The 27,086-nt window shown below is 42.9% G+C and overlaps 1 protein-coding gene and 1 long non-coding RNA gene across 23 annotated transcripts in view; one reads left to right on the forward strand and one right to left on the reverse strand.

Annotated features, from left to right (window-relative positions):
* Positions 1–27,086, forward strand: part of KIAA1217 (KIAA1217 ortholog) — a 348,846-nt gene that overhangs the window by 187,287 nt on the left and 134,473 nt on the right. The gene's annotated exons all lie outside the window — the stretch shown is intronic.
* Positions 3,607–8,242, reverse strand: LOC129625435 (uncharacterized). The gene is made up of 3 exons (XR_008701439.1): positions 8,098–8,242; positions 6,958–7,175; positions 3,607–5,278 (listed from the first exon to the last, which is right to left on the reverse strand). It is a non-coding gene; the product is annotated as an uncharacterized LOC129625435 (long non-coding RNA).

The following is a 27,086-nucleotide window of genomic DNA, read 5'->3' on the forward strand; positions in this document are numbered from 1 at the left end:
CAATGTTTAGATTTTTTTCCTGATGTATTTATAAAAATACTCTTATTCAAAAAAGAACTCTTCATCAAATTTCACAAGTCCTCAAAAGAAAGCAAGACAAGTTTTATCTGTATAAATCTATACATCCAAAGTAGATTTGATTTGGCTTAAAACAATAAAAGTATATAAGAATCATTAAGACAAGAGTTAACACAAGTACCGGTTGGCCGCAATATGTGTGTCAAGAAAATTAAGATAAGAATAATTGCTATAATTGCAGCCAAGATGGAAAAAGAAGATAAAAAGAGAAATGTAATGAGTTCTGAATTTCTTTATTTAAGAAGAGGTTTAGGGCCCCTTATTTAGAGCATTTAATCCAAGACCTCCTGTATCTTAATATTGTTGACATTATATTATGTAATAGTTTTATTTAACAGTTGTTTTATGGAAAGTTTCTTTGCATAAAACTTCAAAATCCAAGGCTATAGTCTGAAACCATCTTATTAGAAGGTCCCATCACTTTATGGCAAATAGATGGGGAAAAAGTGGAAACAGTTACAGATTTTATTTTCTTGGGCTCCAAAATCACTGCAGACAGTGACTGCAGCCGCAAAATGAAAAGACGCTTGCTCCTTGGAAGAAAAGCTATGACAAACCTAGGCAGCATATTAAAAAGCAGAGATACCACTTTGCTGACACATGTCCATATATCAAAGCTATGGTTTTTCCAGTGGATGTGAAAGTTGGACCATAAACAAAGCTGAGTGCTGAAGAATTGATGCTTTTGAATTGTGGTGCTGGAGAAGACTCTTGAGAGTCCCTTGGACTGCAAGGAGATCAAACCAGTCAATCCTAAAGGAAATCAACCCCTAATATTCATTGGAAGGACTGATGCTAAAAGTGAAACTCCGTTACTCTGGCCACCTGATGCAAAGACCCGACTCATTGGAGACGATCATTGGAGAGGCCCCTGATGCTGGGAAAGATTAAATGCAGAAGAAGTGGACAACAGAGGATGAGATGGTTGGATGGCATCCCTGACTCAATGGACATGAGTTTGAGCAAATTCTGGGAGATAGTGAAGGACGGGGATGCCTGGCTTGCTGCGGTCCATGGGATCACAAAGAGTCGGACGTGACTTAGAGATGGAACAGCAATGTCTTTGGGGTTCTTTAGGTTTCTAGTGATCTCATTTGATACATGGAAAGAGCTGATATAGTCTTGATAATTGACCTGACTCCCCAGGTGATTGGCCTTTGGCTAATAATAATCTCATCAGGCTGGGTAACTTCAGATAGAGAGGAAAATTTGAGGAGCAGGTCACTGTTTTGGTTTTTAATATTTGTTTATGTATTTGGCTGCGCTGGGTCTTAGTTGTGGCATTGAACCCTTAGTTGCAGCATGTGTAATCTAGTTCCCTGACCAGGAGTTGAACCCAGGCTCCCTGCATTGGGAGCTCAGAGTCTTAGCCACCAGACCACCAGGGTAGTCCCCGGTCATTATTGAAGGCTTGAAAGGCAGAAGAGAGTTAGAGAAGAAATCTCTCCCCAAATTCCAAATTCCTAATAATACCAACTGTTTACTCTAGACTCCAGGGATGAGGTTGGAAGTATTTGGTTTCAGGTGATGTTCCCTGATACTCTCTGCTATGGTTTGCTTGGAACAAGAGTTGAGCTATTGCATTACTTTTAGGGGAAAATATTTCATTTATAAATTGCTGTTGTTTCCCTTTGCCATGAAAACTCTGCCTAAAAATCTGTTGACCGTGCCTTGCTATTTTTATTTATTTATTTATTTGGTAAATGCAAAATTCATTGCACCCTTAAGAGTTCCTTGCCAAGTTAATTTGTTCTTTCAGAGCTGACTATAAAATATAATCCTTAATGTTCATCTCATTCTATGAGTCCACACATATTTTTTGCACCTGCTTTTAAAGATGATTCTATGGACTACTAAAAATAATATGAAGATGCATGCCAGCTTTATGTTACACACCCAAGACAGATTCCATCCTTGGTGCCCTCATCCTAAACGTGGCCTCCAGAGAGCTGACATCTGGAAACTGAGATTTGTGGCAGCTCTTTATGTTTCAGGCAGAGTGTAAGAACAGAGGGACGAACACATGGGCATTGTTAGAGAGGAGATGTATATCTTCTATGTGTGTCTTCTTAGGCAAAGAAAAGGGTGAATTCCCATCCGAATTTCTCAGGTAAGCTCTGTGACAAGGGGAACTGAGTGGCTTCTGGTCTGGAAATGAGGTTCTATCTGCATCACCAGGGGACTTAGTCTCCATCCAGAAGCTGCTTTTGAGCACGACAGTCGGTGAGCCCCAAGGCACCACCACGATGGTCTTTAGTTACTTACCAGTTGGAGCCACTCTCTGAGGGTCTGAAATTGGCCAAACTGTATCTTCCCCCCTCCCCTCCGTCTTCAAGTTCGTATGTTAAAGTCTTAACCCCTGGTATCTCAGAATGTGACTGTGTTAGGAGAAAGGGCTTTTAAAGAGGTGATTAGAACAAGGTCATAAGAGTGGACCCTCATCCAATAGGACTGGCATCCTTATAAGAAGAGAAGGTTAGGAGACAGACAGGTGCAGAGGGAGGACCATGTGAAGACCTGGGGAAGAGGGCTATCTATGAGCCAAGGAGAGACACTACAGAAGACACCGACCCTGATGACACTTTGGTCTCAGACTTGAGCTTCCAGAAAGTGAGAGAATAGACTTCTGTTGGGAAGCCACCTAGTCTGTCAAACTTTGTTACGGCGGCCCCAGCAAACCCAAACAGGGACTCAGGTCACTCAATCCTCCCACTTCCTTTCTCGTATGAGGGGACAGGCTGATGGCAGTTGTCACAAACTTGAAGTATTTCTCTCTTTAAGACAGTAAAATTAGACGCGTCGAGTTTTCTGTTGAAGTTGGGTTCCATTCCAGCCTCTTCACCTCTGGGACTTCTCAGGTGGCACTAGTGGTAAAAGCATCCGCCTTCCAGTGCAGGAGACGTAAGAGACATGGCTTGCATCCCAGAGTCTGGAATCTCCCGAAGAGGGGAAGGGCAACTCACTCCAGTCTTCCTGCCTGGAGAATACCGTGGACGGAGGAGCCTGGAGGGTGGAGGGCTACAGTCCATATGGTCACATAGAGCTGGACCTGACCAAAGTGACTTAGCATGCAAACATGGCTCCACCTTTGCCCAGTGCCTCGACCTGGCTGCTTAGCATTGCAAGGGAAAATTTTAAAACCCCTGGGACAGAGTCATCATCCACGACTACTTTTCTGTCTGGTGTCTCTCAAGCGCCATCCTCAGATTTAGCAAATGAAAGTTGTTTCACATCGGAGTGACTTAATTGTATCCCATCAAGAAAAGCTCAGAAGGTAATCATCTGAATTTGAGTTCTCAGAAGTTTGGTGATGTCATTAAAAATTACATTCTCACCAACTTCTCTACTTTCAAAATTTCTCTGAGGTATTAATTGGCTTTCAGATGTCTCTGGCTAACTTTCTCCCAGTAATAATATAAAGCTAAACATGGAAAAAAAATCCTTAATTTTTTTCCTCCACAGGTTTTGCCCGTTTCTCAGTTTTTTTCTGCATTCATGTGGTTATACATTTATTAAGAATCTGTTTAGTTCCAGGTGCTGTTGAAGGTGCCATAGTGAGTTGTTTAGAAAATATATGAAATCTGGTGCTTGTATGCAAGGAATTTTCAGTGTAAATAAGGACACATGGTAACCATGAAAAGTCTTTGAAATCTACGTGAATCAAAGACTGCACAGATGACCCTTGCATTTACTCAGTCATTCTGGCCTCCTAGCCGTGCCACGTCAGAACTAGACACACTTCGCTCTCTCTGTGCCTGAGTTCAACTCCCACTCTCAGACCCTCGCCTCTGCACGGCCCCCTCTTCACTTCATTCAGAGCTGTGCTCAAGCAGCCTCATCAGTGAATGCTCCCCCAAGTAACATTCACTCTGCCGATCACTTTTGCGTTCTTTCTCATGACACATCATTTAGGATAGTGGTTCTCAAATTTTAGCAGAGACCTCGTTAAAACACCGATGCCTGGCTCTGCTTATTGGCTTTATGGTTCAGTAGATTTGGGGTGAGACCCAAGAATTTGCAGCTCTGACTAGTTCCCAGGTGATGCTGGTCAGGGGGTCACTGATTTTGTACCTTAGGACAGATTTGGGCTTCCCAGATGCCGCTAGTGGTAAAGAAGGCACCTGCCAATGCAGGAGATGTAAGAGACGCGGGTTTGATCCCTGGATCAGGAAGATCCCCTGGAGAATGGGCATGGCAACCCACTCCAGTATTCTTGTCTGGAAAATTCCATGGACAGAGGAGCCTGGAGGGCTACAGTCCACGGGGTGGCACAGAGTCAGACAGGACTGAAGCGACTAAGCTCACCTGCAGGATAAGATTTTAATGTGTCATTACCATGTAGCAACACGTGAGGGCGCTTTAATTGGCTCCCAGTAGGGGATGGAAAGTTGTCCTCATCCTTTGGTAGGAAAATACGGGGGCCTTAAATGTCACATCTTTGAACTAGAGTACTTAATTCCAGCACACACGAGTGACAGGACCCTCACAAGAAGTATGGGAATACCCCTCTTACTGCAGCAAACTGTAGAGCCAACCTACTTAGCTAGATCTGTCTTGCCTTTTATTTATTTATTTGCTTTTAGCTGCCCTAGATCTTCACTGCTGTGTGTGGGCTTCCTCTAGTTGCAGTGAGCAGAGGCTGCTCTTGGTTGTGGTGCATGGGCTTCCTGTTGGAGTGGCTTCTCTTGTTGTGGCATCTGTGGTATGTGGGGTCTTCCCAGAGCAAAGATCGAACCTGTATTGGCAGGTGGATTCTTAACCACTATGCCACCAAGGAAGTCCTGGATCTGTCTTGCCTTTTGCCCTGTGCCATTCATACTTTTGATCCCTGTTTGATCTTTATCTTCCATCTCATCACCACCCCTTGACACACTTGGAAATGTCAGTAGAGTCAACTTAGCTGGACTTCTCATAGGACTTCATGCTTTTCTGTTCCACGTCCCAGCGTCCTCAGTTCAGACCCCCATTGGCATCCAGCCCTTGTCTGCTCCAGGGGACCTTTGGCCCCAGTCATGGTCAGTTAGCACCCCAGTATTGGTGCTGCTTGTTGTGCCGAAGAGGCCGAGGCAGATGGATGCGGCCAGTGCAGTGAAGATTTTCCTGGAGGGGAGCATTCCCTTAGTTTTGCGTGTTTCTGGGACAGCCTTCTTTCATATGCTTTCATTTGCCTTCGTGAGAAGAGTCGAGTAATATAGGAACCCTTTTAAAAGAGTCAAATTTAACATTAATTATATACATTTTAAATACCTACAATACACATGATGCTATGTTAAGTAGGCCGCAGGAAAATCATTCTTTTAACAAATGGGGAGTTCCAACTAAGACAGCCCTGGGTGCAGTTCACAAAAAAGTCACAACCTCTGATCTTTTAGAGCTTCTATTCTGTTGGGAGAGACAGAGCATAAACAAAACATACTAATAGAGTAGATGGTATAAATGCTAAGGAGAAAAATAAAAATGGGGCAGGGATACAGGGAGTGCTGAAGAGATGGAGGCTTGATTAGTTGTCATTTTAAAAAGGATAGACAAGCATCATGGAGAAAGTGGCATGTGAGGGACATACTTGGTGGCCCAGGGGTTAAGACTCCCCATTCCCAAAGCAGCGGGTCCAAGTTCGATCCCTGGTCGGGGAACTAGATCTCCTGCATGCCTCAACTGAAAGAGCCTACCTACAGTGACTAAAAGATCCCGCCTGCCACCACTAAGGACGCAGGGCAGCCGAATAAATAATTTTTTTTTTTTTTTGAAAAAAGAAAGTGGCATCATGATGCAGAGCATGTAGAGATGGGAATGACACCTATATCTGAGGGAGGAGAATTCCAGGCAGAAAGATCAGCCAGTGAAAAATTTTTGAGAAAAGGGCATACCCAGAGCACTAAGGGAGATGACTGTGATTGGAGTCACACAGTACAGAGGAGTAGGGAATGAGGTTGGAGAGGCAGTGGGAACTGGACAATGCAGGGCTTTAACAATAGCAGAGACTTGGGCTCCACTGTCCTCATTGTGATGGGAATGGCTCTGTTGCATTATCAACAGTGACACTGCTCCCATGTTAAAGACTGTATTCTGGCTTCTGGGCTTAGAACAGACTAAAGGGGGTTGGGGCAACCAGTTAGAAGACTTGCCATAATGTAGAGAGGTGAGTGGAGAAGGAAATGGCAACCCACTACAGTGTTCTTTCCTGGAAAATCCCAGGGACGGAGGAGCCTGGTGGGCTGCTGTCTATGGGGTCGCACAGAGTCAAACACGACTGAAGCGACTTAGCAGCAGCAGCAGCAGCAGGGAGGTAAGAGTGTTAGCAGTGGAAGCGGTGAGAAGAATTGGGGCTCTATAAGTGTTTTGCAATTAGAATAAGAAGGATCACTGCCACACAGGGGTTCTAATGAAGAAGACATACATATAAGAAATCACCTTAGCAGCTAACACTTACCAAGCACTCACTCTATGCCAGATAGGTGAAATCTAACACACATCACAGCAAAAACAGAATCAGAACCCTGACAGTCTGTCCACTGAGCCCACATGCTAAAGCATTACACTGTGCTGAAAAGAGAAAGCAAGAAGTCTGAAAACAATGGAATGATATATTTCAAATCCTGGGGGAAATGTCGCTTCTAACAAATATTTCTTCAACCAGCAAGATTATTACTTAAGAATGAGAGCCAAAAGAAGACGTTTTCAGGTAAACAGATTAACAGTATTTAGCATTCACAGACTCTGGCTGAAAGAACTAGCAGCATATTTATTTCACATAAAAATCCTCAACAAAATATTAGCAAATCAAGTCCAACAATGTATTTAAAAAGTCATCATTGACTGGGATTTTTTCCAGGCATGCAAGGCTGGTTCAATATTTGAAATATAATCAATGTCATTTACCATGCAAAGATGAAAGTGTTAATCGCTCAGTCATGTCCAACTCTTTGCGACCCCATGGACTATAACCCTCCAGGCTCCTCTGTCTGTGGGATCCTCTGGGCAAGAATACTGGAGTGGGTTGCCATTCCCTTCTTCACGAGATCTTCCTGACCCAGGGATTGAACCCAGGTCTCCTGTATTGCAGGTGGACTCTTTACTGTCTGAGCCACCAGGGAAGCCTGTCATTTACCATATCCATAGACAAAAAAAGAAAAAATCATATGATTATGTCAACTGTATCAACTGACACATAAAAAGCATTTTAAATAATAATGCCCATATGTGATTTTAAAAACAAAACAAAACTCCTAGCAAACTAGAAATGAAGGGAAAATTTCTCACTTCATAAAAAACATCTACCAAAAAAACCCTGTTGCTGACATCATACTTAATAATGAGAGACTGAATGCTTTCCCTCTGAGACTGGGAACGAGGCAGGAATGACCAACCTCTCCACTCTTACTCAATGTAATTCTGGAAGTTCTAGCCAGTGCAAAGGACAAGAAAAAGAAATAGAAAGCATGCCATTTGGAAAGGAAGCTATAAAACTGTCTCTATTGCCAAATCATGTTATCTAGACAGAAAATTCCAAAGAATGTACCAAAAAAATAAAACACAACTCCTTGTAGAATAAGTGAGTTCAGCAAGGTCACAGGATCCAAGATTAACATAAAATTCAGTTGTATTCTTGTATACTAACAGCAAACATTTGGAAGCTAAAATAAAAGGCTTAATGCTATTTACAATTGCTCTAAAGAAAATTAAATATTTAGGTATAAATCTTACAAGACATGTATAGGATCTGTATGCTGAAAATTAGAGTATGCAAAGTAATCAAAGACTCAATAAGTGAAGAGACACTGTTTTCAGTGATTGGAAATCTCAAAAAAGTGAAGGTGTCAGGTTCCTCCAAATTGCTCTAGAGTTTTAAAATAATCCCTATTAAAACTACAGCAAGATTTTTTTTGAAACATAAACAAGCTTGTTCTAAAGTTCATATAAAAAGCAAAGGAGTCTTTTATAGAATATTTAGAATAGCTAAAACCATTTTGACGAAGAACAGAATGAGAGAACTCAAATCTGCCTGATTTCGAGCCTTACCGTAGAGCTGTGGAAATCAAGACTATTCCATAGGACTTCTCTGGTGGTCCAGTGGCTAAGACTCCACGCTCCCAATGTAGGGGGTCTGGGTTCAGTCCCTCACTGGGGAACTAAATCCCTTATGCTGTGACTAAAGGGTCTGGGTTCAGTCCCTCACTGGGAAACTAAATCCCTTATGCTGTTGCTAAAGATTCTGAATGCCACAGCTAAAACTATCCTGCAAGCCACAACCAAGACCTGGTGTAGCCAAGTAAATACAAATAGATTTAAAAACTGTAGGGTATTGGCAGAGGGATAGACATGTAGATCAACGAGAACCTAGAAATACACCCGTAAAATTATGCTGATCTGATTTTTTTGACAAAAATTGCGAAAGTAATTCAATGAAAGAAAGCTTTTTCAATAAGCGACACTGGATCAATTGGACATCCACAGGCAGAAAAGAGAACTTTAATGTTATTCTCCAACTTGTACACAGATTTACTCAAAATAGATCATGGACTTTAATGTAAAATGTGAAACTATAAAAACCTTTAGAAAAAAAAATAAGAGATGTGATTCAGGACTTTGGGCTTTGTGAAGAGTGATGTGAGACCAAAAGCACAATCCATCAAAAGCAAAATTGATGAAATGGACGTCATCCAAAAACGGGTCCAAAAACATGGACCCTGTTAAGAAGGTGAACATGTAAGCTACAATCTGGGAGAAAAATATTTGTAGCCATATAACTGACAATGAGTAATATTTAAAACATATAAAGAACTCTCAGAGACTTCCCTGGGAGTGCTTAAGGCTTCACCTTCCAGTGTGGGTTGGATACCTGGTCCAGGTGTTAAGATCCCACCTGCCTCGGAGCCAGAAATCTAAAACATAAATCAGAAGCAATATTGTAACAAATTCAGTAAAGACTTTAAAAATGGTCCACATCCCCCCGCCCAAAAAAAAAATCTTTAAATAAATAAAATGATAAACTCAGCAGTAAAAAAAAAAAAATCAAACAGTCCAATTAGAAAATAGCCAATATACAGGAAGACACGTTGCAGCAGAAAAGGATGTACAGCTAGTAAATAAGGACATGGAAGAATGTACATTGTTAGCTTTTGGGGAAATGCAGACTTAAATATCGTACAGAGGTATCACTACACATACATCAGAATGGTTGAGATTTTTAACGATAACACCAAATGTTAGCAAAGCTGCAGTAAACCAGGTCATTTGTACATTGCTGGTGGGAATCGAAAACCATGCAGCCACTCTGGAAAAGAGTTTTACACTTTCTTTTAAAACTAGAAATAGGCTTATAGTATGACTCAGCAATGACATTTTTTGGCATTTATCTCAGGAAAATGAGAACACATTCACCCAGAAACTTGTCCATGGATGTTCACAGCAGCTTTGTTTGTAATATCAAAAGCTGCTGCTGCTAAGTCGCTTCAGTCATGTCCGACTCTGTGTGACCCCATAGACGGCAGCCCACCAGGCTCCGCCGTCCCTGGGATTCTCCAGGCAAGAACATTGGAGTGGGTTGCCTTTTCCTTCTCCAATGCATGAACGTGAAAAGTGAAAGTGAAGTCGCTCAGTTGTGACCTACTCTTAGCGACCCCATGGACTGCAGCCACAGATGTTCCTCAGTGGGTGCACGGTAAGTGAAATGTGGCACCTGCATGCCATGGAATACTGCTGCCATGAAAAGGGACAACTGTTGATACCAGCTACGACTTGGATGTCCCTAAACGGAATCATGCACAGTGGGGAGGGGGCACCAATCTCTCAAGGTACTATTGCGTTTATAGAAAACAGTATTAAGGGACTTCCCTGGTGGTCCAGTGGTTAAGAATCTGCCTTTTAGTGCAAGGCACGTGGGTTCAATCCCTGGTCTGGCAACTAAGACCTAATATGCCGCAGGGCAACTGACACGTGCTGCAACTGAGACCCAATGCAGCCAAATAATTTTAAAATGCTGTTAAAATTATACAAATAGGGAACAAATTAGTAGTTGTCAGGGGTAAGGGACTTTCTACAAAGAGGTAGCATGAGGGAGACTTCTTACGGTGATACAATTATGTGTTGTGATTAGGTTGTTACAGTTCAATGTCATAGAATTACACACACACACACACACACACACAAGTAAATCTGCATAACCTTTGTGGGTGGTTCTGATTCAATAGCCTGGTTTTCTTACTGGATTATGTAAGATGCCATTGTTGTTGGAAGCAGGGGCATGGGACCTCCTTGTGTATTTCTTTCTAACTTTCTGTGAATGTGTAATTATTTCAAAATCAAAAAGTGCACAAACAGTTTACTAAGAAGTATAATAAACCTGGGAGGAAGAAGCAAAATATGTGATGTGATGGTGAGAAAAATTAATTGGTAGTCATGTTTTCCAGAAAATTGTAAATAAGCATCAGTTCTAATGAATTATTTATAGGAGTTGAAATCAAAGTAAAATAGAAATGCCAGCAAGAAACAATGTAAGACCAGAGCACCTGATCAGAGTGAAAGCATTCAGAAAGCTTCCTGTTGTCTCAGAGAACAGAAAACCAAACATTTGATGTGCCTTTATGATGAGAAAATAGAATGACATCTAAACCAACCAATGCTATTTTAATTCATACAAAAATCACTTACTGAGTACCTCCTGTGTGTCTAGAAACCTACTGACATTACCAATTCCTATCATTAATTCTGAAAGAAGGTAGTTTTATCCCCTTCTCACTGATGATGAAACAGAGCCTACCTAAATGGGAGTCAATGACATAAATAAAAGGTGGTGACAAAGGCAGGAGGTGACAGAGGCAGTATTATTTTTTAATAAGAGGAGACGGTCTTTATTTATTTATTTGGTTGCATCGGGTCTTATTTGCACATGTGGGATCTTTTTGGAGCATCTTTTGTTGGGATGTGTGAACTCTTTGGTTGTGACGTGCAGCGTTCGTTGCTCCGAGGCATGTGAGATCTTAGTTCCCTGACCAGGGATCGAACCCATGTCCCCTGCACTGCAAGGTAGATTCTTAACCACTAAACTACTAGGGAAGTCCCTAGAGGCAGAATTTGAACCCAGAGCTCTCTGATGTGTCTGTGTTCTTATAACTCCATTCTTCCCTCCTGAGCATAATGAATATTGAAATAAGTTAATTTTCTAAGGAGAATGCTCACACTGTTTTGAAGGTGAAATGTTTTTATGTTTTATGGAATGAAATATGAATCATCTCTAAACTATGGACAAAACAGAAAGCTTTCACATCTACTCTTGCAATTCATTTCATTGCCCAAACTATGGGCAAGACTTACAGCAGAATAGAAAGCTTTCATAGCTTCCCTTTTTCTTTGTCAACACTAAACAGCCCTTGTGAAGCTGGGAATCAGAGGAACCCATCCTTCAACTAGCTGTGTTACCTGCAGGAGCAAAGAGCATCAGTTAACTTTCACATTTAGTGTTTTCCCAATAAAGCTACGAGCATTAGGCATACAGTTTTTTTATCTTGTTGTGCATGGACGAGAAAAAGCTGATATTTTGAAGATCAAAGAAAACCACAAATCTATCTGACTGTTGGTTAATTTCCCATTTGTAAATCTTGTTTCTGTTTCTTCTGATGCTAAAATTGATCTTGAAGCCCAAGTGTTCTAAGATACCTTTTCACACACCCAATCACAGAGCCTGTGGGGATAATACACACACACACAGGTTGGTAACGGATAGTTAAGAAAGAGGCGTTAGGGCTTAGTTTTTCCTGTTTGTTGAAAGCTATGAAAAAAAGAAACCTTGAAGATTCATCTCTGACCTAGCAAACTTTTTCTCCTTTTTTTTTTTTTTTTTGGTCTGGAATAAATGACTAAAGCTTTCCATTTTATAGGACTGAAAAGAAGGAGTACTTTTATCTCACTTGAAACATTGTTCGGCAGAAGCTTCTATTTACTGGCTCATAAAAGATTTTATGCCTCATCTGTTGTACTTAGGATGACTCCGGTGAATGTACTGGGAGAAGATTTGAAGTGTGTTGCTTCCTGAAGTTAGAATTATAAGCAGGTGTACTATTGAACCATCCAACTTTCCTTAATGTGTACAGATTTCTGCCTTGGCAGGAACTCTTGAAGTAAGCCCAAATAGAGCATTAAGCAAAATGTAGCCCCAGACTCTGAAAACATGTATGATCGCCCACCTCTCTGTGCACAGACTTCAGAGTGTGTGTGCTGGCTCCTCTACAACAGCTCTATCTGGTGAAGCAACAGAAACACCTGTCATGGGCTGAGCTCACCACCATCTATAAAAACCTCAGGAGCATTCTGATCCCAGCTGTGTCATGGAACCCCTGGGAGACCTTGGACAAACCTTGCCTCCTCCTGAGGCTTTAGTTTTCTCATCTGTTAAATCTTGACCCATTTCTCAGGATATTTGAGGGGAAAAAAACAACAACAACATCGACACTAGAGAGATGGTTATGAAAAGCAGAATATCTTCCAGAAATATATAGTGATGATTTAAAAAAGGGGAGCCATGGGTGTATGTTGTGCCCTTGATAAATGAATATACTTTTAGTAAGGCAAGAACAAAAGGAAAGTACCAGAAAGAATTCCCCAAAGAGCAGGCAACCATGACCCTGATGCTCTGATTCTTCATGTCCAGTCCTATTCTGGAGTCAGTACTTTTCCAAAAGGCCACCTTCAGCGTAGTCTTAACAGCACTCACCATTCACATGGCCATGGTCATGAAGAATGACCAGGGAGTGTTGGTTGAGTGGACCTACAAAAAGTGGCTCTACAGAAAATTGATTTATCTTCTTTGTCACAAAAGATAGAGAAGTTGTTTCTGAAATTTTTGTTTGACACTCTGAGTCTTCAATGAATGACCATTAAAATTTTTTTTCTCAATTTTTTGGTTCCATAAGGCTTACCTGGATCAACCTAGTTATTAATGCTCTTATACATTACCCTTGAGAAGTCAGATAGCATATAGTTAAAGCACAGACTCTGAAGTCAGATTACTCTGGATCACAACCCAGCTCCGTCATCTACCACTATGTGATGTGGTCAAACTACCCAACTGTTCTGTGTGTCAGTGTCTTTGTAAATAAAAAGCAGATCTGCTTCATAGTGTTGTAGTAAGGAGTAAGTTCAGTTCAGTTCAATCGTTCAGTCGTGTCCAACTCTTTGCGACCCCATGAATCGCAGCACGCCAGGCCTCCCTGTCCATCACCAACTCCTGGATTCACTCAGACTCACGTCCATTGAGTTGGTGATGCCATCCAGCCATCTCATCCTCTGTCGTCCCCTTCTCCTCCTGCCCCCAATCCCTCCCAGCATCAGAGTCTTTTCCAATTGCTCAATATAATACCTGAACCATACTAATTACTATATAGTTGGGATTATTATTAAGTGTTTCTTCAAAGCACTGTAGGCAAATAAATCCTGAGCGATCAGCCCATCTTCAAAATATATCCAAAACCTGACCACTTTTTTTACTGCTTCTGCTCCTCGTCCACCAGTACCTCTTGCTAGGACTATTGCAGTAGCCTCCTGCTTTCCCTCTTGCCACCAACAGTCTCCATAGAGCAACCCGAGTGGTCATCCTGAATTGCATCACATCACTCCTCTGCTCCATGTACTCTATAACCCATCATCTGTTCAGAGTCCAGGCCATCCGCCCTCTGGATAAGTTCAAGTTTATCCCCATTAGGGCTCATCTTCTGCTCCCCTGCTCTCATCCCTCCACTGCAGCTCCTGACCTCTTGGTAGTTCCTTTAACAGCCTAGTTTATTGCTGCTGCTGCTGCTGCTAAGTCACTTCAGTTGTGTCCGACTCTGTGCGACCCCATAGACAGCAGCCCACCAGGCTCCCCCACCCCTGGGATTTTCCAGGCAAGAACACTGGAGTGGGTTGCCATTTCCTTCCAATGCATGAAAGTGAAAGTGAAGTCGCTTAAGTCGTGTCTGACTCCTAGTGACCCCATGGAGTGCAACCTACCAGGCTCCTCCATCCATGGGATTTTCCAGGCAAGAGTACTGGAGTGGGGTGCCATTGCCTTCTCCGAGTTTATTGCTACCCAAGCAATATTTATATTTTCTGAAATGTTCATCTCCTAGACATCTGTGAGAAGAGTGGCTCCTTCATTCAATCTTTTTTTTTTTCCTCTTTTTGGCCTCAAAGCATGGTATAAGGGATCTTAGTTCCCTGACCAGGGATCAGACAGGTGTGCCCTGCAGTGGAAGGGTGGAGTCTTAATCACTGAACTGCCAGGGAAGTCCCTTCATTCAGTCTTTACTCACAAGTCACCTTATCTGAAGTGGGTTCACCGTCTCTGAAACATCATTTCCTTTGCCGTTAGGTTTACCATATCCTGCCTTATTTCCTTACAGTGGACTACAGATTTTCCTTGGCTTATGATGGGGTTATATCCTGATAAACCCATGATAACTTTAAAATATCATAAATTGAAAATGCATTTAACACATCTAACCTGCTGAACACTATAGCTTAGCCTAACTTACCTTACACGTACTCTGAACACTTGGTTCACCTACAGGTGGGCAGAGTCATCTAACGGCAAGCCTGTTTTATAATACAGTTTGAATATCTCGTGTAATTGATTGAATACTGTGCTGAAGGTGAAAAACGGAATGGTTGTCTGGTCTAGAACAGCTGTAAGTATCTTGGTTGGTCACGCTGGTCACATGCCTGACCGGCAGCGTCACAGGAGATTGTCTACCGTGTCTAGCCCAGGAAGAGATCGGAATTCAAAATTTGAAGTTGGGTTTCTACTGGACAAATAGTACTCGCACATCATCAAAAAGTCAAAAACATAAGTCAAACCATTTTAATTCGGGGACCGTTCATCATTACCGCCTGATGTAGTACATGCTTGTGTGTTTACTGGTGCACCCGTCTCTCTCTGACTCTCATAAAGGATCCGAGAGAGCGGATGTCTCATTTTGTTAGGTGTATTTTCAAGCTTTAATATAGAACCTACATATAGTTAGATGCTCAATAAATATGTGTTGAATACATTAATGAACTGGAGTAGGTGATGTGGTTGTTTATATTTGAATGCATTTTTACATGCACTAGCTTATTAAGAAGTAGGAATCAACGGGGGGGGGGGGGGGGACGTTTCTTTTCTTGCACAAACAGCTATAAACAAAGGGTTCCATCCTCAAAAAACTGCTGCAGTGAAATCAGTGGTTGTTTGGTGTATGACGAGCATCACAGAGAGGATGAGGGAACATTTGGCAGCAACTAGATATTTGTTATCCTCATCGTGGTGAATGTTTCACGGATATAGGCATATATCAGAACTTACCACATTTTGTACGTTTTATTTTTTAATTTATTTATTTATTTTTGGTTGTGTTGGGTCTTCATTACTGTGTGTGAGCTTTCTCTCGTTGCAGAGACCAGGGGCTCCTCTCCAGTTGCAGGTTTGTGGGCTTCTCATTGTGGTGGTGGCTTCTCTCGTTGTGGCTCTAGGGCCCTGAGCACAGGCTAAGTAGTTGTGGCTTAAGGGCTTCATGGCCCCATGGCGTGTGGAATCTTCTCAGATTAAGGATCGAACCTGTGTCCCCTGTATTGGCAGGCGGATTCTTATCCACTGTACCACCAGGGAGTCTGTACATTTTAAATATGTACGATTTACTGTATGTTCTTTGCTCTCATAAAACTGGGAGCGGGGGGGGGGGCCTTTGTTTGCTTTTGGGGGATTTTCAGCCACACTGCACTGCTTTGGCAAAGAAAGCAATGGCAACCCACTCCAGTATTCTTGCCTGGAAAATCCCATGGACGGAGGAGCCTGGTAGGCTGCAGTCCATGGGGTCGCTAAGAGTCGGACACAACTGAGCGACTTCACTTTCACTTTTCACTTTCATGCATTGGAGAAGGAAATGGCAATCCACTCCAGTGTTCTTGCCTGGAGAATCCCAGGGATGGGGGAGCCTGGTGGGCTGCCGTCTGTGGGGTCGCACAGAGTCAGACACGACTGAAGCAACTTAGCAGCAGCAGCCGCAGCACTGCTTTGGTGCTCTTAGTTCCCCCATCAGGGATCAAACCTGTGCCCTCAGCAGTGAAATCAGAGTCCTATCCACTGGAACACCAGGCAATGCCCTAAAGTTGTTAAAAAAAAAAAAAAAAAGAATTAGTTAACTTTCAGATCAGGCAATATTTTAATGGCAAAGTTTTATTGGAGCCACATCAGCAGATGCCTTGGGTCTTTGTTAATAGTAACAATGTACAGTTTTATTTTTGTATTACCTCCATGTTGAAAAAGGAACTTTGATTTTAAAGTTTGGAGATGTTCTCTATCACTTATGTCCCATCCCTTAGATTAATTGAAAACCAAACAGCCAAAAGTAATTGGGTAGTATTTGAGGAATTGCAGGTTTATGGAACTTTCAGATGAGCAAATTAAAGAATTAAATGATTTGACAGAGGCCATCTGAAACAGCAGATTTGGCATAAGAATCAGAAACTAAATAACCCTGAATTTTGTTTCTCAGCCTAAAAGCCTTTCTCTTCCTTCCATTCTTTATTGGCAAATTGTAACTTTTCCCCCCAAAGTACTAAAATTATCTGCTTCTCCAAGTCTTTTGAGCTTGTTTTTTTTTCTTTTGTGAATGAGGTGTTCTAAATGCCTTCTGGCACATACAAGACTCATTACTAAACTCTTTTTATAAAATTTGCTCTTTAAGAGAGGGACCCTCTATTGAAAAAAAGTATCAATAGAACTGAAGTCAATAAAGGTATCAGCCAGATGAATGTGTCAGGTCAAATTAAGGCTGAAATTCCACCTGATGTTAGTCAAGTAAGCCACACTTCAATAAACCTGTTCCTGAGAAAGCTTCTGCTCTCAAATTGATCAATATTTTTTCTAGTTAAATGAAGACATTTTTAAAGTTTCCTGCTGTGTACTACTGAGTACCTACTGAATGCAAAGTATACAGAAGGATGCAAAGAGGTCAGCCTAACTCTCAAGGAGACTGAATAGAATAAATGACAAATATTTTGGAAAGTAAGGAAAGCATACAAGACAATTTTTTTGTTGTTGTTCTGAATTGTTACTGAATCTTTACCTTTTTAAAAAGTTTTTATTTTTTATTTGGCTGAGCTGGGTCTTCACTGCTGGCGGGCTTTTCTGTAGTTGTGGCCAGTGGGGGCCACTCTAGTTGCGGGTGCAGGCTTCTCATTGGGGTGGCTCTTCTTGTCGTAGAGCACAGACTCGAGGGCTCATGGGCTTCCGTACTTGTGACACCTGGGCTTAGTAGCTGTGGCGCCTGGGCTTAGTTGCCCTGCAGCATATGGGATCTTCCCTGACCAGGGATCAGACCTGAGTCTCTTGCATTGGCAGATGGATTATTTACCGAGCCAGCAGGGAAGGCCCTGTCTTTTAGCTTTAAATGGATTCATTTACCTCCTTTATTTCACTTATGGTCCCAAGACTCTTGGTTAAATAATTTATAATTGTGATTTTTAAGTGCATTTGAATACTAATTACTAAAAGGGTATGCTTGGTGAATTCTTTCATCATATGTATAATTTACTCAACTGTTTATTAGGAGAAATTGTGTGTATATGCATATATATGTATTTATATATAATACACACACATCTCCAAATATATACACATACACACAAATATGATTTTCTTAAATTGGGACAGCCTTTTCCATCATATTTGCAAGCATCACTCAGTAATCTTAGGCAAGCCTATTCGGGCAGAGAGAAAGAAAACAATGGAAAATGAAAACTCCAATGTGATTATTTTTCCATTTGCATCACATCTCACATCTAAACAGACACTAGGGTGTTTCCTTGAGTCTAGCTGTGAGCACTGAATTTTTTTTAGTTTCTCTTTAGAATTTGGAGACTAGATACTATCAGTAGGAAGTTGCTAATGGAAATTGATGCTTTTGCTTCTGGCCAAGCATACCACAGAGATCACGGAGGTAACATCCAACCCATGCACAGAACATGACTTATAAACAAGAAAGTCATCGCCAAGGGTAGATTAGATATCTGTGTAGAAACAAGCTTTAGCTAGATTGCCAGATACCACTGTGACCAAAAGTTGTTTGTGTCTGCAGAATTCTGAAAGAAAAGACCCAGTGCAATTTTTTACGTTTGTTATAATTTTCCATTAAGATTGTAACAATACCACAAAAATGTTTTGGTCGAAAACAAAAATCTGAAATCTTTTAAAAAATATGTCTTGTATTACTGATGGCATTTGAGCCGTGTCTCATCTGACTTGCCTGCCAGTCTTCCGCAATCCTTTTAGACTATTTTGAGACTGGATTACCCAATGCTTTAGCTTGAGCTCTCCCATTTTTTTTTTTTTAACAATATCCCCTTCCAGCTATGTGACAGCATGGCTAGAAAGTTCTCTGTTAGCACTGTCTCCAGTTCCTCTCCTGTGGCTTCTCTTGAACCTGTCCACTCCAAACTTCACTATTCCATACAGGCAGCTGTGGTCAAGGTCACCAGTGACCACCCTGTGTTCCTCAGCCCTTTCTCATCTGATTTGTCAGCATTCGGCAGGCTGCGACTTCCTATCCTTAAGACACGAGCTTCTCCCGGCTTCCTGGACACCTCTCACTCTCAGCCATCTTTCATTATCACCAGCCACTCCTCTTAGACCTTCTTTGTTGATTCCTTCTCAGTTTCTCACCCTTAAACACTGGCCTCAGCACCCAGACCACTTCTGTTTTCAACTGTGTAGTGCCCTCAGTGGTCTGATGGAGTCTCCTGGTGCCCATTGTCACCTGTTTGATTGTCTTAGCTCAGATTGTCATGACAAAATACCATAGACTTGATGGCTTAAACAATGGAAATGTATTTCTTCACAATCCTGGAGGCGTGGGAGTCCAAGATCAGGGGGCCAGCATGATCAGGTTCTGCTGAGCCTCTCTTCCTGGCTTGCAGATGCCTTTCCCTGTTCCTCTGCATGGAGAAAGGAAGAGGGCAAGCTCTCTGGTGTCTCTTTTTATAAGGACACTAATCCCATCATGAGAGCCCCACCCTCACCCCTTTATCCAGACATAATTACCTCCCACAGTCCCCACCTCCAAATACTATCATGTAGAGAGTTGGGACTTCAACATATGAATTTGGAGGGGGATACAAACACTCCATGCATAACCATGATGATGACCCTTCTGGCCCAGACCTCTCTCCTGAAGTCCCCAGATACATATTTCATATCACTATTTGGTACCTCAGACTTCTCAGGTGGCTCAGTGGTAAAGAATCCACCTACCAATACAAGAGACATGGGTTCAATCCCTGGATCAAGAAGATCCCCTGGAGAAGGAAATTGCAACCCACTCCAGTATTGCTGCCTGGAAAATCACATAGACAGAGGAGCCTGGGGGGCTGTAGTCCATGGGGTCACAAAGAGTCAGACAGGACCGAGCAACTGAGCATGCACACACTTGACATCTCACCCTTAACAGGTCTAGAAATGAACTTCTAATTCCCCCAACCAAACCTACTTCTTCCAACATCAGTACATTGCAACCCTCTCCTGCCAGCTGCTCACCCCCAAACCCTGCCACTCTCCTTGATTCCTCTTTTAAAAATCTCATTCTATATCGAGTCTTTCGGGAAATCCTCTTCACTCTGCTGTCAAACTCTGTGCAGAAATCTGACCACTACTCTGCCCAGGTCCAAACCAGCATAATCTGTCCCCTGGATTATTGCCTTATGTTCTTGTGGTCTTCTGATGTTAATCTTTGTCTCATGTAGTCAGTTCTTAAAAAAGCAGCCCTGGTAAATAAATCTCACCTTGTCTCACCTCTGCACACAACCCTCTGTTGTTTTCCCAGCTCATGGAGGGTAAACAGTCTACATGGTCTGACCACTTGCTCCCTTCCTGATCTCATCTCCATCCATTTGCCATCTCTCTCTCCTCCAAACGCTAGTCCTTTGCATGCCCCAGGCATGCTCTTGACCCAAGACTCCTCTCTCTGGCTGGATTGTTCTTCTCCCAGATTTCTTCACCCCGATATCTGTAAGCCTTGCTCCCACCCTTCTTTCAAATACCTTATCAGCAGGACATCCAACTACTGGGAATAAAATAGCAATCCACCCACTCCCACCCCACTGCTCTCTGCCCCCCACACCCTGTTTTATTTTACTCCCTGTTGTTTGGCACAATCTCCACTCTCTCGTCTATGAGCTTATTGTCTATTGTACATCAGTGGAAACAGATCTCTGAGCTTACCACTGTATGCCCAGTTTAGAAGGCTGGCCAGCCAGCACATGCAGGTACTCAATAAATACTTCTAGAAGGAAAGAAGTCTGTCTTTCACGGTACTGATTCTGCTGAAGTGAATGCAGTGCTGCTGCTCTCAATCTGAAACAGCCCCAAATTTCATAAACATTTCTCCTAAAGCTTTCATTTCAGGATCAAAATAACAATTGAGTCTGCTTTTCCTTTTAGTTGTTTTAACCAGCGTAAGCATGCTGTGTAGGTTGAAGTACTTGTCCTGTGGAAAGAGAACATAGTCTGTGTTTCTCCCTTCTGGTATGCTTGTTTTAAAGCATAATGTTTATGTATCATTTGAATTGTTATTATAGGAGATAAAGCTGAGAGAATGCACAGATCCTTGGACGCGGTAGCAATTTGGGTCGGGTCTTGTTTCTCCAGGTTACCTCCAGCCCAGGGGAGGGACTCTGCATGTCCAATGCGTGTCGTGATGGGGCAGCCCCAAACAGCTTTGCTTGATAAATTCTTTAGCTATTAAAACAGGTAGAAGTGTTGTGGGCATATTGCCATTCCCAGGGATTACAGTAAGAACACCAATGATGGGACTTCCCTGGTGGTCCAGTGGTTAGAACTTCTCGCTTCCACTGCAGGGGCCACAGGTTTGGTCCCTGGTCAGGGAACTAAGATCCCACATGCCACACGACGCAGCTAAAAAAATAGAAAAAGAATACCAACAATTGTCATTTTGATCTTGAGGCATTTAGGGGTGGGAAGGAGGGACTCTTAACTTCTGAAAGCAGGGAGAAAGGTGATTGGGGATGAGTCTGGAAGCAGGGGTTGCGTTTTGCCCTCAGTGACGGGGAGACTGGGGATACAGATCTGAGCAGGCCACGTTGTCATCACCTCCCTCCCCACCCACCACTCCCAGACTGCTTTTGCCACCCTCGGACATCTGTTCTTGATTGTGCCCGTGTGGTGGAGAACAGAAGCTGCTTTCAAAAGGCAGCACCAAAACTTCAAAGGGGCAAAGGGGAGGAGGAGGAAGTAGCCGTGTGTCACATCTCTGAAATGCCCTTCGGAAAGTACCAGGGGACAGCAAAAGGTAAAGGTACGATAAAGTCCCTCGGGGTCTTTTGAGGACAGACTGGAAAGCTCAGCTCATTGAGTCACGTCGTGGGACCCAGCACTCAGGGCCAGCCCCTCCGTACAGCCCCTGTGGGCTGGAGGCCAAGTGTCTGGGAGAGAGACCGTGGCCCCATCTCCTAACCCTCTTGCACCTGGAGTTCCACTGGCTGTACCTCTCTCCTTTCCCACTTGCTTGTAAAGCAAGAACCAACGTATTAGATAAGAATACCTCTTACAAGACTTCCCTGGTGATCCAGTAGCTAAGCCTCCACGCTCCCAGTGCAGGCAGCCTGGGTTTGATCCCTGGTCAGGGAACTAGATCACGTATTCCACAGCTAAAACCTGCAACTAAGATCTGGCATGAAAGAAAGAAGGGAAGGAGGGAGAGAGGAAAGAAGGAAGGAAGGAAGAAAGAAAAAAAATAGCTCTTACAGAGATTTACAAAGCTTTGTAAAGCCCCTTCCATCCAGGACAAGTGCCATTTTTCAGTGGCACTTTCATTTTTCAACCCAGGTTGGCACACTTGACCGCCAGATCCATCTGCACCCCATTCTCTCTTCTCTCTGACTCACACACCCTCACACACATGACTACAATCCTGAGCACGCATCTGGGGCTTAGAGAAATGGGGACACTTTCCACAGCGCTGTCTCTTGAGACCCCCTTTATTCCTCCAGGCAAGGCTGAGAAGGACATTCCAGATCTCCCCATAGGGGCAGGGTGTAGAGAGGGCCAAAGACAGGAGACCCCCAAAGAGGCTTCCAGAAGGGTCACACCCTCTGGCATGGGCCTGAGGACACGGGAGGAGCGGCCGAGTCGACACAGGGAGTGGAAGCGGGTGGGCGGCCAGGGGCAGGAACAGGAAGGGCCTCACCCACCTTGTACTCCATCACTTGCCCACTCGAGGCTGGAGTCCGGCCGGATTTGTCTGGGAGAGTCCACCAGGCAGCTGGGGCCAGTTATGGTGGAGGGGACATGTACAACAGCCTGGGAAAGCCTGTTACAAATCTCAGAAGAATCCGATAGTGAACAAATAACAGAAAAATTAGTGCATAATCATTATGGTAAAAATGCGAAGCTGAAACTGTCACCAAAGCAGTCCACCCATGTGTACACCGTGGAGACACGAAAAACAGCTCAGCGTGACTCAGCTTTCCTGCCAACATTCAACCAAAAATAAAATAAGTAAATCTTTGGAGAAGTAGAGGACCCTCGGGTACCCACATGTGTGAGGACCACTCAAAAAATAGGCATAAAGTCAGCTGTCAGTGGAGGATGCTATTCCTAGTTGATGTTCAGGAAACATCCTTCATACTTCTGTGTCACACAGGAGCCTGCCTGGTGCAAGAACACAGAGGCTCCTACCCCATGTGTCTAAATATTTTTAAAGCTGGAAATCAAGCTGACGCCCATTAGGTGGAATATGTTCTAGCCTCATGCTTTGACCAGCATACCTTCGTAACAACCTTTCAAGGCAGATTTGATTTTAGTATTTTTGAAATTCTCAGAGTTCTCTGCTTGACCATGAGGTGGAGGAGGTCTGCCTCACCCTCAACCTGCAGCAGCCCAGCTTCCTTCTGATTCTCCCTCCATCTCTCTCTCTCTCTTATTTTTTTTTGTCGTGCCATGGGCATGTGGGATCTTGTTTTCCTGACCAGGGATCAAACCTGTACTCCCTGTGTTGAAAGCACGGAGTCCCAACCCCGGGCCACCAGGGAAGCCCCTCTCCCACCAGCTGCTTTCACGTTTTGCTTGTAAGTGAAGCTCACCTGCAGACACAAGCTCCCTGCACACTCCCTGCGAACGGCAGAGCCTTGGTCCCCACCCGCAGCACTTGGGGGTGCACACGCCGATGTTGGGGGTGGGGAGCGGCTCCAGAGTGTAGCCCCCTGGGACAGGCCTCTTTGTCACCTCCTCCTCCAGCCCCTTACTCCATCAGGACTTTACACACAGAAGCCCTGCCCTTCCATCAGATGTAACTGAACCACTTTGCTGCTGTACTGCAGAAATTAACACAGCATTATAGATCAGCTATACTTCAATTAAAAAAAAATCATATCACAGGCATTGAGAGAGGCTGATGATTCCTCTGGGAGCTGGCATGGGTTAGTTCCTTTATGTTTCTCATGTGATGGAGCAAGTCTTTTTTAAAAGCTTTGAAATGAAGGCCAGTGAGATGTGAATTCCCCGAACAGCCCACACCCTCTTTCTCACCACTCGGCACAAAACATTCTGAGCCTCCCCCTCAGGCACCCAGAAAGAAGCTGAGAAAAAGCAGCCCCGAGGAGGACCAGCCGCTCAGTGCGTGCTGCACCCTCCCTGTCCATCACATTTCCAGCTGCTCTGCCTTCTCCAGACCTGGGGGCAGAAAAGCCAGGAGGGAGACGTGAGTGTTCCCGAGTATTCCTCAGTGGCTGCCCGTGCTCAGAACATCGCCCTCCGACTGACCGAAGCGCTCCCCGATTTCAGGTCCTATTACATGTGTGGATGCACCCCCAGCCCTGAGGGTGGCAAAGGCCAGCCGTTTGCAAAAGGCTGGGTTTTTATCCCCACGTATTTCCATGAGGTGCTGGAAGAGTGGATGAGTCCCATGAGAGCCAAGAGACAGACAGAGACTAGAATTACTGGGAACAGGGACCCTGGCAGAAGGCTGGGCCTCAGAAGGAAACTAAGATGTGGAGTCCAGAAACGAGGGTGAGGAAGGGAAAGATGTAGGAAGAGGCGGCACCAAAGGCTCTTTGGAGTCCAAGCATTTCCACTTCATGCTTTTAAAACATGAAGGTGATCGGTGGGAACTCTCTGTAAAGTACCGGAAGCTCAGCTGTGTGCTCTGTGATGACCTAGAAGGGTGGGATGGGGGTGGTGGTGGGAGGGAGGCCTACGAGGTATGGGATATATGCATACATATAGCTGATTGACTTTGTGGTACAGCAGAAACTAACACAACAATGTAAAGCAATTATAGTCCCGTTTTTAAAAACAACATGGATTTGAAAACACAGCTATGGGTCTGTGGCATTTGTTTACAACCTTAGTCATCAAAGGATGACATTCGTGTTTTGTCACTCACGTGACTTTGGCTGTAAAAGTGTAAAGAAGCAGCACTGTTCTCATTTACCCTGAAAGTTTCCTCCCGGAATTGTTAATGATCCTGATGTTTGCTGGCCAGAGGGGAAAAGAAGTTTGGCCCATTACACGTCGCAAAGTCTTTTTCCCCCAACTCGGGGACCAGACAGGTGATATCTTTTCAAGTAGGTTAATTTTCACATAACAGTAGAAACTAAATTATGAATAATAAAATTCATAAATCTACATGTAACTTCTATAAAAACTATCATTTCATACTGAAAAGTTTTCTAAAGATATATTCATTCATCCAAAATAATTACTGATTATTATTATGTAAAACACTAGTAATTTAACATAGAAGAAAATAGATTTCCAATTAACTCAGATGGTTTCTCACTAATGTCCATAATCTCTGGGCTTAAATCTGCTAATCAGTATGATTGAAAACCATGCACAATGTTTAAATCTCCTAGTGGGGATGGGTATATACATTTGATTTATAGCGAAGTCTTTCTAATACTTTGTAAACATTCTTTGAAAATTCTATGAAGTTGCACTTTTCATATCCCTAAAAGGCCAATTAATTTTTTTCTGGGGCCCTGAGTATTATACTTTTATACATCTGTTCTTTAAGAAAATCTTCTTCCTTTCGTGGCCTTTACTCTTTGGTTCTATATCATAGAACTTCTGGACCCACTTGTTTAATCAAAAGTCAAGGAAAACATCCATATTTCCATAACTGCATCCAGGTTTAAGCTCCTAGGTCAGATCTGGACGCTTTGTGGAAGAAGCCCTATTTAGATGTGTTAGATCTTGATTTTACCATATAACAAACTGATTTCGTCTTTAATTTTGGGGAGGGCTTCCCTGGTGGCTCAGAGGTTAAAGCGTCTGCCTCCAAAAAAAAGTACAGAAAATACAATAATGTAATAGACATTACCAAAATTAAACATATACATCTGTTCTCTTGAACTCGTTAAAGTTCTCTTTAATTCTTAGGTTAATGTATTTTTTAAAAATTCTGAATGGATTTTAGATTTTTCTTAACATTTTTCTGACATTGTTAAGATTATTGTAGTTTCCCTTTACTTATATATTATTGCAGGACACATTAGTACTAGATTTTCTAGTGTTAAACTATTTTTACATTCCTGAGATGAACTCTTCTTGGTCATGATGTATTTTTTTCATACATTGCTAGATTCGCATTGCTGATGTTTAATTAAGAGATTACATTTAAATTTGAAGTCTTCCCTTTTATGGCTTTCCTAATACCCAGGTGAATACTAGCCTTATAAAATGAGTTGGTCTGGCAAGGTTTGATTGAACCAGCAGTTCACCCTAAGTGTAAGAAAGAATCCAATTTCAGTTGTAGCATACTCACAGTTACAATGTTTATCACTGCATTTTCTTATAATAAGTCTTGCCTTAATTGTTGAGTAACCTTTAAGATTATTAACTCAGTTGCCTCACTGCAGGTTCTGTAGTGACTGCGCAGGGAACTTCCTAGTCAAGTTTCTAACTATCCACATAAGAAGGCAGTAAGATCCATTGGGAATCATTAGGCTCGTGGCCCCAGAAATCAGCGTCTTAGACATTCACATCTTTAACTCTGCTTGAATTCCAAAAGTTATCAACACATATTAGTGCTTTTTAGAGAAATGCTTAGAGATGCTCAATTCAATGGTATTATCATTTCTCTTGAGTCCCAACTGTGCCAATATGTCTGGAACAAAACCAAGTTAACGGGTTAAGTGCCAATGATGCCATTACTAATACTCCGTGTCAAGAACGAGTGCCTCCCAGAAGAATATCCGTTCAGTGACTGCTGGCACTCGGGTTGATGGGCAAGGCTCTATCATATTTAACTATAAATAAATATGTGTGTGTGTGTGTGTGTGTGTGTGTGTGTGGAGAGAGAGAGATACTTGGCTGCCTCGGGATCTTTGTGTGTGTGTGTGTCTATATATAGAGAGAGAGATTTGCCTGCCTCGGGATCTTTGATTTGAGGTATACAGCTTCTCTCTAGTCGTGGTGTGTAGTCTAGTTGCGGCATGCAGGCTTCATTTCTGGATCTTGATTCCCAGAACAGGGATCAAACCCAGGTCCCCTGCCCTGGAAGGCGGATTCTTAACCACTGGACCACCAGGGAATTCCCTACAATATTTAACTTTTAAACACAGGTTTCTCCACAATTATGACTCTGTAAGTGATAGTCACTCAGTTGTGTCCGACTCTTTGCGACCTCATGAACTATACAGTTAATGGAATTCTCCAGGCCAGAATACTAGAGTGGATAGCCTTTCCCTTTTCCAGGGGATCTTCCAATCCAGGGATCGAACCCAGGTCTCCCACATTGCAGGCGGATTCTTTACCAGCTGAGCCACAAGGGAAGCCCCATGACTCTGTAAGGCACAATCTAAATTAGGATTTCTCTTAAAATTGCTGTAGCAATTTTTCAGCCCCTCATTAAGACTCTCCAGAGGGTTTCCCATAGTTGCCTGGTGTAGAAGATAAATCAGTTAAAAGACTTAACGGAGTCTTGCCTTGGCTTTAAATATCACATGTCTGAAAGACATAAGAAAAGATCTGATTGATGTCA

The sequence above is a fragment of the Bubalus kerabau genome, chromosome 13 (assembly GCF_029407905.1).
Source record: "Bubalus kerabau isolate K-KA32 ecotype Philippines breed swamp buffalo chromosome 13, PCC_UOA_SB_1v2, whole genome shotgun sequence".
In the NCBI taxonomy this organism is placed as follows: Eukaryota; Metazoa; Chordata; class Mammalia; order Artiodactyla; family Bovidae; genus Bubalus; species Bubalus kerabau.